The sequence below is a fragment of the Ammospiza nelsoni genome, chromosome 34 (assembly GCF_027579445.1).
Source record: "Ammospiza nelsoni isolate bAmmNel1 chromosome 34, bAmmNel1.pri, whole genome shotgun sequence".
Lineage (NCBI taxonomy): Eukaryota > Metazoa > Chordata > Aves > Passeriformes > Passerellidae > Ammospiza > Ammospiza nelsoni.
Genome location: NC_080666.1, coordinates 732707 through 746980, shown reverse-complemented (window position 1 = coordinate 746980; position 14274 = coordinate 732707). Strand labels below are relative to the sequence as shown.

Here is a 14274-nt window from a genome sequence, read left to right as displayed (position 1 = left end):
GTAATAATTTCCTATTGCTGGAAAGGGATTGTTGGAACACTTTAGAGGAGACGACTTCTTGCACAATATCCTGTTTGAAGCTGTCTCAAACTGTGTGAGACAGATGGCTTCACACAGGAGCATCCCCAAGGCTGCTGAGGGGAAGGCACAGAGGAAGACAAACCCAGTATTTCTGAGAGAAACTCCTTGACACAAACCCAATCTGAGTTGTCAAACAGCAGACCTGATGTTTCGAGACATGGGCCACAGGGGAAACCTTTCAGTGTGTTTGGTCCAGGCTGGGCTATGCTCGAGGCAAAGGTGTGTCAGTGTGTTGGATAATACTCTTTTCTTGACCTAGAGATGGGGACACTGAGAGGTGTTTTAAAAACTTTTATTCCATATTCAGTCTCATGAGAAGGGTGAGACAATACAGATGTTATAATTCATGCCATCACAATCAGAGGCCAACTACTTCCTAATTATAATACATAATAAGCGTTTCTTGGTCTTTCAGCCTTTTGCCATGCCATGTTGTAGATGCCTTAAAGCCAATGATCTAAAAATACTCTTTGTGGGTCCCACTACAATGCATCTTTCATAGCTCTGTTTTTCCAATATCTTATTTGAAAGGCTATCTTTTGAAACTTTTTTCCAGCTGCATTCCTCTCTCAACAATATCTGTTCTATTCCATGGAAATTTTTAAGTTACCATTTCTTGTCTCAAGATTTATATACAGATTCATACTTTCTGGGCCTTCTATTAGGCCCTAAAAACTTTCTACAAACCCATTTCCCACATCAGTGCACTTGGCTCCCTCTCTCCTCATTGTGCCTGGCAAGCACAGGAGCCCAGAGCTCCTGCAGAACCCATCACAGCACTCAGTGGGAGCAAACTTGTGTCCAGTCCTCACCCGGAGCTGCGGTGCCCAGCATTCCACCACTCTGGAATGAGGAACTGTTCCTGCTCTTTCAGAAGGAGCTAAGGAGCTTTGGCCTTCAGATCAATTGTCTGCAGGCTCCTGCAGTGCCTGGTGCTGCTCCCTTGCCAGCGGCACCCCAGGCCAGGGGGGCACATCTGGGCTGCTGTGTCTGGCTCTGGGGCTCCCTGTTCTGGGCAGTGAGGAGAAGCTGCAGAGGCTCTGCAGGACTGACAGGATGGGCTTTGGGGCTGGCAGGAGAAGCTGAGGGACCTGGGCTGCTGGAGCTGCTGAAGAGGAGGCCCAGGGCTCCTCCTGCAACTGCTCCAAGGGTGGTTTCAGAGAACCCCAGAATCAGCAAGGTGGAACAGGCCATGGAGATCATCAAGTCCACCCTGTGCCCTGACACTGTTCTGTCTCCCCTGGGCCACCTCTCCTCCAGGATAAACAACCCCAGCAGCTCCCTCAGCCACTCCTCAAAGCTCTTGTGCTCCAGACCCCTCTCCAGCCTTGTTGCCTTTCTCTGGACACGCTCCAGCCCCTCCATGTCCTTCCTAAATTGGGGGCCCAGAAGTGGACACAGCACTCGAGGTGCTGCCCAAGCAGTGCTGAGCACAGGGAAAGAATCCCTGCCCTGCCCCTGCTGGCCACACCATTCCTGAGCCAGGCCAGGAGCCATTGGCCTTCTTGGCCACCTGGGCACACTGCTGGCTCCTGTCCAGCCTGCTGTCCATCAGTCCCTTCAGGTTCCCTTTCTGCCTGGCTGCTGTCCAGCCACTCTGGCACCTTGTTGAGGGAGGGAGGCAGGGAGGGAACGGGTCCAGATCCAATCCTTCCTGAAATGTGGTGTTTGCTGGCACTGCCAGTTCCCACATCTTGGTATTTCCCTATTCTGGCACAGCCCAAGTCCAGCAATTTGCTGACAAAGAAATCCAAAACCAAGCAAAGACCTGGTACCTACAGCAACCCGATCTCATGTTTGCTGACACCGCCAGTACCCAGATCGGGAATGTTTCAGATGCCTGCACAGCCTAATTCCAGCAATTTGCAGGCACAGAAAATAAGCATCTGGAAATTTCTCAGTGCCAGCACAACCCAAATGCAGCAATTTTCTGGCAAAAAAAGCCAGAACCCAGCAGCTTCCCAGTGCTGCCACAAGCACCTCCCAGATGCAGAATTGTTCAGGTTCCTGCGCAGCATCATTCCAGCAATTTGCTGGCAATAGAAGTTCACATCTGGCAATTTCCTGCTGCTGCCACATTCCTCACCCAGACCTGGTGTGCGCTGGCACTGCCAGTGCCCACATCTGGCAATTTCCCTATTCTGGCACAGCCCAAGTGCAGCAATTTGCTGGCAGAGAAATCCAAAACCTGTGGCAGCTTCCTGCTACTGGATCTGGCACCACCCACATCTTGTGTTTCATGTAACCAGAACCAAGATTTGGAAATTTCCCGGTGCCAGCAGAGCCCAAATCTGGCAGATTTCTGTCGCTGGCAATGACACCACCCAGATCTGGTGTTGGCTGGCAGCGCCAGCGCCCAGATCTGAAAACTTCCTGGTGCTGGCACAGCCCAAGTCCAGCGATTTGCTGGCACAGAAAGCCAAAGTTTGGAAATCTTCAGGTTCTGGCTCTAGCACCATCCAGCTCTGGAGTTTGCTGGACCACCAGTGCCCAGATGTGGAAATTTCCTGGTGTCTTCACAGCCCAGGTCTAGCAATTTGGTTTTAGCTAGCTTAGGAAAAGAAGTTCCTCTTTCTGTGGAGGAACTGTGACTTTCCTTTTTCTTGGAACTGTTTACACCTGCTCTGGACTGAAAACCCAGACAAACACCGGCAGCAGCTCACACCTGTGGCCCCCCGAGCTCGGGGACGCTGCATTCCAGCACCAGAGGGACTTAGAAGAGACCGAGGCAGCCAACTACAACCCACAAAAAGGACTTCCTGAATTTGCCATCTCTTCAGCACTGTCCGAGACTTTATTTAATATTATTCATTTTTCATGCTTGTGAATACTTTACTTGTTAAATAAACTGGGTTTTTTTTTCACTTTTCTCAAGTGAAGTCTTTTCCTGAACTAGTAGGGGCAGGGGCCGCTTGAATTCGCTTTCTAGGCGGACCCCTTTTGGAGGTTTCCTCCCAAAATTAGCCCTAAGCAAGCACAAACAGTCACCATGAAAACTTCACCAGTGGCATTATTTCCTGGTGGCAAATCTTGCGACAGAAGCTTGACCTTGTTCTCCATGAGAGATTCTTGGGAAGAGCAGACAGGAGAAGATTCCTGGAAAACAGAAACAGCTTTCCAGAAGTGAAATGAAAACGAAAGAAACAATCCAAGATGTTTTCCTCTATTAATTTCTATGCTCCCCTTTTCCATGTTGGGGCAGACGCAGGGGCCGTCCCGGGGGCGCGGGGGGCTCGGACGTGGGGCTTGTGGGGCCAGCGGGGAACGGGCGCAGGCACCGACGGCCGAAATATCGGGAACTTGGGGCTAAAGATTGGGAAAAGCAACTCGGGACCCCCACAATGGCCCAATTCCCCCCCAGGATTCACCTGCCAGCCCCCAAATCCCCCACATTCACCCCAAAATCCCTCCCATCTCCCCAAATCCCATCCAGGACCCCCACGACCCCTCACGGACCCCCCCAAAACCTCACCCGGGAGCCCCAAAACCCCCCCAGTTCCCCCCAAAACCCCCCAAAAAGCCTCAACTACCCCCAAAATCGCCTCACGACCCCTCCAGCCTCGGCTACCATCCCCAAATCCCCCCCAATTCCCCCCAAATCCTCCCCCGGACACCTCCACCCTGGCCCGGCTGCTCCCGCTGCTGCGCCCCCCCTCCCCCGCCACCGCCGCCGCCGCCGCCTCTGCCGCGCTTGGCTCGGCGCCGCTTATGAGAGCCCAGAAACCACCCAAATCCCCCCCAGAACCGGCCTCGGAGCCCCAAAATCCCCCCCCCATTGCCCCAGAGTCCCCGCAAATCCCCCCAAAATCCCCCCCGGACACCTCCGCCCCGGCCCGGCCGCTCCCGCCGCCGCTGCCCCCCCGCCCCCTTCCCGCCGCCGCCTATGCCGCGCTCGGTTCGGCCGCGCTCGATGCGAGTCCAGAAACGGCCCCGATTCACCCCAAAACCGGCCTGGCAGCCCCCCGATCCCCCCAGCAGCCCCAAAATCCCCCCGATTCCCCCCAACCCCCCCCGCGGACACCCCCAACCTGAGCCGGGCCGATCCCGCCGCCACCATTGCCGCGCCCGGAAGCCCTGAGCATTTTGGCGGGAAACATCCGGGGCATTTTGGCGGGAAATTCCCGGAACTCCGGCCCGAAAAGTCGGGGCTTTTGGGCTTCAATCCCCCCCGTTCTGGGCATGGATTTGGGTGGAGATTTTGGGGTTGAAAACCCGGGAATGCTGGGCTTGAAAATCACGACTCTGGAGGTTCCAGACCGGGACCTTTGGGTCCTGGAAGGGGAAAAAAATCGGGGAAGATTTGGGGTTCAAAATCGGATTGTTTGGGGTTGAAGCCCGGCATTTCTGGGCTTCAAAACCCGAATCTTTTAGGGATGGATCTCCGGATTTTTGGGGTAAAATCCTGCATTTGTAGGGCCTGAGAAAGGGGGGGAAATGGGAATTTTGGGTCCTTGCAGGGAGAAAATCTTGGAGTGTTTTGGGCTCCAACCGGCATTTTTGGGGTTAAAAATTGGGAATTTCTTTCTGCCTGGCTTTCAGGCTTTCTGTTTTACCTTTTCTTTCCTTCCTGAGCTGCAGTGGCCACAAGTTCAGCTCAGCATCACTCCGGGACTGTCCAAGTGCCTCCAAGTGCCCCGAAAACCCACTCGGGAGCCCCAAAATGCCCCCAGGTCATCCCAGCATTCATCTCGGAGCTCCCAAAATGCCCCCGTTTCCCCCAAAACCAGCTCAGCTGCCCCCAAATCCCCTGCGGACTCCTCCGACCGGGCCCGGCTCCTCTGTCGACGGGAGCCCCGAACCGGCCCCAGCTGACCCCAAACCCCACCCGGGAGGGAGCCCCAGGTGCCACCCGCACGCCCCAAATCCCAGCTGTGCACCCCAAACCCCACCGAGATCCCGCACGGTTGGATTGGGTTTTGTTCCATTTTATTGGATTTTCTCTCTCCCGCAACCGCCCGGGCCGGCAAGGGAGAGCCCCAGGGCCGGCCCGGGCACGGGGACGGGCGAGGGCCGTGAACGGCCGGGCAGGATCGGGGCAAAGAACCGGGCACGGCCGGGCGGGATCGGGGTAAAGAACCGGCCATGGCCGGGAGGGATCGGGAAAAAGAACCGGGCATGGCCGGGCGGGATTGGGGTAAAGAACCGGGCATCGCGGGGCGGGATCGGGGTAAAGAACCGGGCTAGGCCGGGCGGGATCAGAGTAAAGAACCGGGCACGGCCGGGCCGGATCGGGGTAAAGAACTGGACACGGCCGGGGATCCCTTGGGGGATATCGGGGGGGAATCCAAGACACGGTGGAGAAACATTGGGGAAAAATGTGGAAAATTAGGGAAACGCGGCCCCAGTCAGAGTTGGGGTTAGGGTAAGGGTTGGGGTTGGGGTTCGGGCTGGGGTTAGGAGTTAGAGTTAGGGCTTAGGGTTAGGGTTAGGGGTTAGGGTCAGCGTTAGGGCTAGGGTCAGTTTTGAATTAATGTCTTTTGATTCTGTTTTAAGTTTTGATGACTTTTTTTTAATTCTATATATTTTATTTTGATGATGAAAAAAAGTAAATAAATAAACAAAATTGAAAAAATCAAAAGGAGAATGTGAGACCAGGACCTGCTAGCCTAGAGATTATGGCAGTGCAGCTCACTCGATGTGCCAGTGTCTCACCACATCCTTTCCTCATTGGGCCTCTCCTCTTCCTCTTTGGCCATGTTTTCTTTGTGTCATTTGTGCTGCTCTTTGTTACTTGGCATTACAACGGGGCCACACATTGACATGTTTGGGGGACAATGGATCCAAAAGATCCTGTCTAGTCAAAGGTTTTCTACCTAGGTGTGTTCTGTGCTCACCAAAGGCCTGAGCAAAGAAACCAAGAGAAGTGTGCCCAAATCCCAAAGCTTTGCTCCTTTGCAATCTCCCACAGATCTGGCTCACAGGTGTCTTCAATCACAATTCCATAGGTAAGAAGAGGTCGTGTATTTCACTGGGAAATGATGCACTGCTTTGGCAAAATCACCTGTATGTATATTTATCCGAGACAGCAGTGCAGCTGTGTTGTTTGCACCTTGTTTGCAGAAGGATGAGTGCACTGGGAGGCCAAAATAACAAGTGACAAGGGTTCCTCCAATCTGCACTGCAGCCTGGGTGCCATTCAGCCCAGAGCTAGGGGACCATTTGTTCCCATGGACCAGTGCTGGCCAGTGGAAATGAATTCCTGCCCAGCTGGAAGACGCAATTCTGGATTCAGCTCCAGCTCTTGGTGGGCTGCATAATCATTGACAGTGATGCCCTTCCAGAAATTATTCTGCAGTTTCCTTTCATAGTCATTTGAAGCTTTTAAACTTCACATTTCAATTTGCTTTGCCTTAGGGAAAAACACTTCTGGGCCCAGTGCAAAATGTAACCTTTTGGCAGCAAAGTCCTCATGGCTGCCAGCCTCTGATGTTACACAATGTCACCTGGCTGCCTGTGCTTGCTTAGCTCTGGGTCTAGTCTCGGCCTAGCAAAGCCCAGGCAGGGTGGCACATTGCAGGGAAAATTGGTCCATGAGCTTATGGGGTTGCCATCACCAGCAGAGTGAATCGGCCTTTTGGGGATTCCTCTGGAGACAAATTTAGGGACCTGCTCCATGCCACAGTATTCTCTTAGATCTTTCTAAAATATCCTGGAAAAGGCTGTGAAACTTCACATCTCCTTGCACACCCAGTTTGGAGAGGGGCATTTTTGTCCCTCCTCAAAGTCATTGCTCTTGCACATCAGAAACATGAACATCCACCAACAGGAATGATGCATGGTCCTGCTGCTGCTGCTTCAGAGCACTGGGCAGTGCAGACCTGGGTATTACCAGTATGAGCACTTAATGAGCATTTCATGCTCCTTCAAACTATCCAGATCTCAGGGCTTTTTGTTTCAAAGCAGCCACTGCACCATCTCTAGGGAAGAACAGGAACTGGGAAACAGCGACTGCCAGTCTTGCAGGGGTGTGAGAGAAAACCTGAAGTTTCTGCATCAAAAGATGAATTGGAAGAGTGTAATGGCCAAAACAAATACTTCATTAGGATAGCAGGAGCAGTTCTTTACTGCATGCTTGCATGAAGATCATTTGGGATCTCCTTTTTGTGTCTCATGCAGAAAAGGAGCTCTTAATAATACCACGCTACCTAAACCAGATTGGGATGCAGCTCTGTAGTGGTTCACAATGTAGCAGACTGCCTGCTGTGTCACTGCCAGCCCTGCTGAGCCTGCGAGGGACTGTAGTGTATCCCATGCCTGTTTTGCCTCCAAGCAGAGCTTGGTTTTCCTTATTAGTGTGGAGTAAATACAAGAGTAATAAAATGGACAATTAAACTGGCCACTTTGGAGGATATGCTCATGCTTTGGCATGTCAGTCCTGTACCTCATGCTCCCACAGCTTGTTACTCATCATGAAATATTTTAACAAAAAACCTACGCTCTCATGTTACATCTGAATAAAACTGCATCAGATCATCAAGAATTCTGCTGTCAGCAACAAGACAAGAGCCTTCCGACACTCACTTGCAGCTGTCCTGGATTGCTGCAGCCCTTTGTGAAATGCTGCTGCAGACAGAGTGCTTGGAGTTGGTTTGGGCCTGTATGAAAGATCTGTGGAGCAGTGTGCAGGGCTCTCCTGGCAGGAAACTGTTTGTCCAAGCCCAGGGACACGGTGCCGGCAGGAGCGGAGCGGCCCCGCTCCCAGCCCGAGAGTCTGTGAGCTGAGCCACGCCGGGGAGACAAGGCAGCGAGGGGCTCCAGCCCAGCTGCTTCACTGCCCTGCCCGCCCCATGGAGCTCTGCCGTGGGAGAAAGCCGACACCGGATGAGTCCCCGAGCTTCCATCAGCTGCTGGAACTGCTCCGTGACAGCTCCTGTTCTTCCGAGAGAGACCCCGGCGCCTTCTTGGAACGCGTGTCATGGGCGGATTCTGTTTGATAATAAACTGTTGGGGGTTTGCCACTTTCATCCATTAGTAATAATTTCCCATTGCTGGAAAGAGGTTGTTGGAACACTTTAGAGGAGACGACTTCTTGCACAATATCCTGTTTGAAGCTGTCTCAAACTGTGTGAGACAGATGGCTTCACACAGGAGCATCCCCAAGGCTGCTGAGGGGAAGGCACAGAGGAAGACAAACCCAGTATTTCTGAGGGAACTCCTTGACACCAACCCAACCTGAGTTGTCAAACAGCAGACCTGATGTTTCAGGACATGGGCGAAAAGGGAAACTGTCGACGGAAGGAGACCCAGACATCGGTTTGATCATCACAGGCCCAATTTTATTGATCAGTACGGCGGGTTAAATACAGTTAATAATGAGCTTCATACATATTGCAAAAGTTGAGCTCAGGATTGGTCAGTTACATATCAGCACCTACGCCTACTTCTGCATTCCTATGGTTCTACTTTTGATACTTTTCACATATTCTCAGGATATATTCAGGACTAATCTCTACTCCCTTTCCTCATGTTGCAGCAAGGTCACTGCTGACCTTTCCTTTTAGCTTGCTGACTTCTGACTTTTCTCCTTCAGCTTAACCAGCGGCATTATTTCAGTGTGGCCTTTCTCAGCTAACCAATTATTAATAATACTCTCCACAGGAAAACTTTCAGTGTGTTTGGTCCAGGCTGGGTTATGCTCAGGGCAAAAGTGTGTCAGTGTGTTGGATAATACTCTTTTCTTGACCTAGAGATGGTGACACTGAGAGGTGTTTTAAAAACTTTTATTCCATTTTCAGTCTCACGAGAAGGGTGAGACAATACACATAATTCACGCCATCACAGTCAGAAGCCAACTGTTTCCTAATTACAGCATTTCTTGGTCTATCAGCTTATTGCCATGCCATGTTGTCAATGCCTTAAAACAAATTATTTAAAACTACCCCTCGTGGGCCCCACTACAATGCTTCTTTCACAGCTCTGTTTTTCCAAAGTCTTATTTGCAAGCCCATCTTTAGGAACATTTTTCTAGCTCCATTTCTCTCTCAACAATATCTGTTCTATTCCATGGCATTTTTAAGTTAGCCTTTCTTGTCTCAAGATTTATATACAGATTCATACTTTCTGGGCCTTCTATTAGGCTCTAAAAACTTTCTACAAATCCATTTCGCACATCAGTGCACTTGGCTCCTTCTCTCCTCATTGTGCCTGGCAAGCACAGGAGCCCAGAGCTCCTGCAGAAGCCATCACAGCACTCAGTGGGAGCAAACCTGTGTCCAGTCCTCACCTGGAGCTGCGGTGCCCAGCATTCCACCACACTGGAATGAGGAACTGTTCCTGCTCTTTCAGAAGGAGCTAAGGAGCTTTGGCCTTCAGATCGATTGTCTGCAGGCTCCTGCAGTGCCTGGTGCTGCTCCCTTGCCAGAGGCACCCCAGGCCAGGGGGGCACATCTGGGCTGCTGTGTCTGGCTCTGGGGCTCCCTGTTCTGGGCAGTGAGGAGGAGCTGCAGAGGCTCTGCAGGACTGACAGGATGGGCTTTGGGGCTGGCAGGAGAAGCTGAGGGACCTGGGCTGCTGGAGCTGCTGAAGAGGAGGCCCAGGGCTCCTCCTGCAACTGCTCCAAGGGTGGCTTCAGAGAATCCCAGAATCAGCAAGGTGGAACAGGCCATGGAGATCATCAAGTCTACCCTGTGCCCTGACACTGCCTTGTCTCCCCTGAGACTCCTCCAGGATAAACTGCAGCTCCCTCAGCCACTCCTCACAGGACTTGTGTTGTTCCAGACCCCTCACCAGATTTGTTGCCCTTCTCTGGACAGGCTCCAGCCCTTCCATGACCTTCCTAAATTAGGGGGCCCAGAAGTGGACACAGCACTCGAGGTGCTTCTTAAGCAGAGCTGAGCACAGGGGAAGAATCTCTGCCCTGCTCCTGCTGGCCACACCATTCCTGAGCCAGGCCAGGAGCCATTGGCCTTCTTGGCCACCTGGGCACACTGCTGCCTCATGTCCAGCCTTCTCTCCATCACTCCCTGCAGGTCCCTTTCTGCCTGGCCGCTGTCCAGCCCCTCTGGCACCTTGTTGAGGAAGGGATGCAGGGAGGGAACGGGTCCAGATCCAATCCTTCCTGAAATGTGGTGTGCTCTGGCACTGCCAATTCCCAGATCTTGATATTTCCCTATTTTGGCACAGCTCAAGTGCTGCAATTTGCTGGCACAGAAATCCAAAACCTGTGGCAGCTTCCTGCTACTGGATCTGGCACCACCCACATCTTGTATTTCCTGCACCAGAACCAAGATTTGGAAATTTCTCAGTGCCAGAAGAATCTGGCAGATTTCTCTCTCTGCCAATGACACCACCCAGATCTGGTGTTTGCTGGCAGCGCCAGCGCCCAGATCTGAAAACTTCCTGGTGCTGGCACAGCCCAGGTCCAGTGATTTGCTGGCACAGAAAGCCAAAATTTGGAAATCTGCAGGTTCTGGCTCCAGCACCATCCAGCTCTGGTGTTTGCTGGGACTGCCAGTGCCCAGATGTGGAAATTTCCTGGTGTCTTCACAGCCCAGGTCTAGCAATTTGGTTTTAGCTAGCTTAGGAAAAGAAGTTCCTTGGACTGTGGCTTCCTTTTTCTTGGAACTGTTTAAACCTGCTCTGGACTGAAAACCCAGAAAAACACCAGCAGCAGCTTACACCTGTGGCCCACTGAGCTCTGGGACGCTGCATTCCAGCACCAGAGGGACATAGAAGAGAGCCAGTGAGCCAACTACAACCCACAAAAAGGACTTCCTGAATTTGCCATCTCTTCAGCACTGTCCGAGACTTTATTTAATATTATTCATTTTTCATGCTTGTGAATACTTTACTTGTTAAATAAACTGGGTTTTTTTTTCACTTTTCTCAAGTGAAGTCTTTTCCTGAACTAGTAGGGGCAGGGGCCGCTTGAATTCGCTTTCTAGGCGGACCCCTTTTGGAGGTTTCCTCCCAAAATTAGCCCTAAGCAAGCACAAACAGTCACCATGAAAACTTCACCAGTGGCATCATTTCCTGGTGGCAAATCTTGCGACAGAAGCTTGACCTTGTTCTCCATGAGAGATTCTTGGGAAGAGCAGACAGGAGAAGATTCCTGGAAAACAGAAACAGCTTTCCAGAAGTGAAATGAAAACGAAAGAAACAATCCAAGATGTTTTCCTCTATTAATTTCTATGCTCCCCTTTTCCATGTTGCACTACTTCTCCATCCCAGTAATTCCAGATGCACAGCACCTCTAAGATCGGTGACTAAGTGATTTTTAGACATTCTAAAATACCATGAGCCACACACAGTTTTCCTTCCCCTGTTTTTACAGGAAAGCAACACTGGAGATGTAAGTGCAGTGCGTGGGTCATGTAGGAATCCTACCCACAGGGAAGGTGGCCCGACAGTGTTTGACCCTCAGCAAGGACAATGCCCAGCAGCAGGCGAGGGGATCGCTGTGCCAGAGTGCAGGAGTCAGGGCTCTGCATCCGGGCTCAGCACTGCAAAGTTCCCGTGTTTGGACAGACGGAGGGGCTGTCCCCGGGGCGCGCGAGGCTCGAACGTGGGGCTCGTGGGGCGAGCGGGGAACGGACACGGGGACGAACGGCCCCAGTGCCTCAGTTGTAGCGGCGGCAGCGGCGGCAGCGGCGGCAGTGGCGGCAGCGACGGCAGCGGCGGCAGCGGCAGCAGCAGCGGCGACAGCAGCAGCGGCGACAGCAGCAGCAAAAAGAGATATTCTAGAGCACTCTTTATCTTTCTCTCTTTCTTTCTCTCTCTCTCCCTTTCCCGCTGTCGGGCACCCTTCTCTCGGGGTCCCTTGCCCGGCATCCCTCTCCTCTCCCCGCCTCCCTCTCCCCTTGCCGGGCGGGTCCATGCCCCCAGCCCGCCCCCGGCCCTGGCCCCGGCTCCTCCCGGGGCCCGCGGAGCACACATGCAGCGCGGCCGCTCCTGCCGCCTCCGCTGCGGCTTCCCCGGCCCGAGCTCCGCCGCTCGGCAGCGCGGCCGCCGGCCCCGAGCCTCCCGTGCCGCGTTCCGAGGAGCGAACGCCTGGGCATGGCCGGCCCGGGGCGGGTGAGGGGCACTCGGGGGCCGTTGCTGGCCCCGGGCCGAGCGCTGAGAGCCGCGTCCCGCCCGCAGGGACGGCGCAGGAGGCCCTGCAGGAGCGGCACCGGCTGGGCTCGCTGCTGGGGCGCGCTCCAGACACAGCCATGGAGCAGAGACCCCGAGAGTGCCCAAGCTGGTCTGCGTGGAGGACGAGGAGGAAGAAGGCCCTGGAGCTGCCCCAGCACAGGACACGGAAGAGGCGGTGCCATTCAGTCCACCACAGGAGGGTGAGTGGCAGAGCTGGGCTGCAGGGCTGGAGCCTGCAGCCAACTTGGCGCCATTCCATGCTATGCCATGCCATGCCATGCCATGCCATGCCATGCCATGCCATGCCATGCCATCCTCTGGGGAAATGCCCACGGACAGGACAGGGGCAGGGCAGACATCCCGCAGTGGCCATGCTCCATCCCCCTGGAGCATCCCGGGGCCCTCCCTGCCTGGGGAGCGCAGGGCTGGGCTGTGTTCTCCGGCCTCTCCCGCAGCCTCTCAGCTCTGGCTGCGCTTGCTCTTTGCCAGATGCAGCCAAGGACCGGACTCAAGAGCAGGAATCCAGCCGTGGTCTCTTCCGCAGAGCAGTGCAGGTACCTGTGGCCATCCCCCCTGGGCCAGGCCTGTTGGCACTTCTCAGCCGAGTCCCATGCTTGGAGCAGGCCATGGAACGTCCCTCTCTTCCCACTCTTCCTTCTACTGCAGGCACTGCGGAGGCTCCTGCGCCTTGGCCGCACAAAGACCAGCAGCGCCGGCACCGAGGGCACGGCCCAGCCCGACTCCAGGCCTGGCCAATTGTGGGCAGAGCCTGCTGCCAGTTCAGCATCCTTGGAGCTTGCAGCAGCCTCTGAGCAGGACACGGCCCAGGGCAGGGCGGAGGCTGGCATGGCCCTGACTGAGGGCACGGCCACCACCCACACCCAGGCTCAGGGCATGCCAGACACTCAGGCCATGCCCACACTGACCGGGACTCCAGCGCCCACTATGGAGGTTCTCCAGAAGGTTGCTGCTTCCCCAAAGCAGGTAAGCAGCCTGGGGCTGGGGCTGAAGGCCTCCCAGGATCATGTGACCCCTCAATCTATGTCTGCTGGACCCCCTTAGCCTTTGAGGTCATCATAGTGGGGTGGGAAGGCAAGCACTTCTTGGGGGAAGCTGGGCAAGTTGCTCCCTTGGACAGCACTCCAAGTCTTCCCCATGCCGCCTCCTCCAGGTGCAAGCCACGGTCAGGGACATTCTCCAGAGACTGGTGTCCTGTGTCACCGTGGACGGTGGGCTGCACATGGAGATTCTGAGCATGACAGAGGAACACCCTGCTCAAGTGGTGATGAGCCTCCTGCGCTGTGCCCCAATGTGTGACAGGTACAGAGCACAACTGCCTCGAGAGCTCGGTGCTCACCAGCCCCTAGGGCCCCTCGCCCTATACAGCCTGTCCAGCGGGCTCTGCCAGACAGGCGGAGAGCTGCGGGAGCCTCGGGCCCCTCTGTTTCTTGAGGCTCTGCCGTGGTCCCTCCCTGCCCCTCAGGGCACCGGGGCTCTGTCCCCTGGCCCCACACAGCTGCACGGGGCATGGTGCTGACTCACAGCTCTGGTCCCACAGAGCCACCACGCTGATGTGGAGAGCCATGGACATGTCCGGAGTGTCCGCCCAGGAGGTGCTTCCAGCGCTGCTCTCTGCCATGGAGGAGCAGCCGCCCTACGGCAGCTTCTCCTGCGGGGACAACGAGGCCGTCCTTGCCCTGGCTGTGAGTTTCTAGAGCTGGCGTTTGCTCGTCCTCTCGGTCACCTCTCCAGCAGCTCTCCCTGCTCTCCCCAGCCTGGGCTGAAAGCTGGCCTAGGGGCAGGCTTAGGGGCAGCAGGCCGCGTGATCCCCCTGCATCTCCCCTCGGGCCCTGCCTCATGGACACCCTGGCACTGAGCACTGCCTCGGGCTGCTTTGTCTCTTGCAGGCAACTCTGGTGCTGTGGAGGATTGCCCACATGTGCGAGTGGCACTGCGCCATTCTGCTTCATTCTCCCCAGCTGTTTGTGGCTCTGTTCTTGCAAATTGTCACCGCCACAGAGCAGATGCCAGGGGATGTTGAGACCCGGAGCTTCTGGAGAGCGTGCCGGGACGAGCATGGCCTTCCCAGTGAGCCCAACAGGTGCAAGTCGCCCTGTCCTT

General features: G+C 54.7%; 1 long non-coding RNA gene and 1 pseudogene across 1 annotated transcript; both read right to left on the bottom strand.

Moving 5' to 3' along the window:
• The window catches only part of LOC132085941 (zinc finger protein 23-like), a 148752-nt pseudogene that overhangs the window by 128082 nt on the left and 6396 nt on the right, over positions 1 to 14274 (bottom strand).
• LOC132085980 (uncharacterized) lies at positions 2846 to 4141 on the bottom strand. The gene is made up of 2 exons (XR_009420322.1): positions 4110 to 4141; positions 2846 to 3177 (listed from the first exon to the last, which is right to left on the bottom strand). It is a non-coding gene; the product is annotated as an uncharacterized LOC132085980 (long non-coding RNA).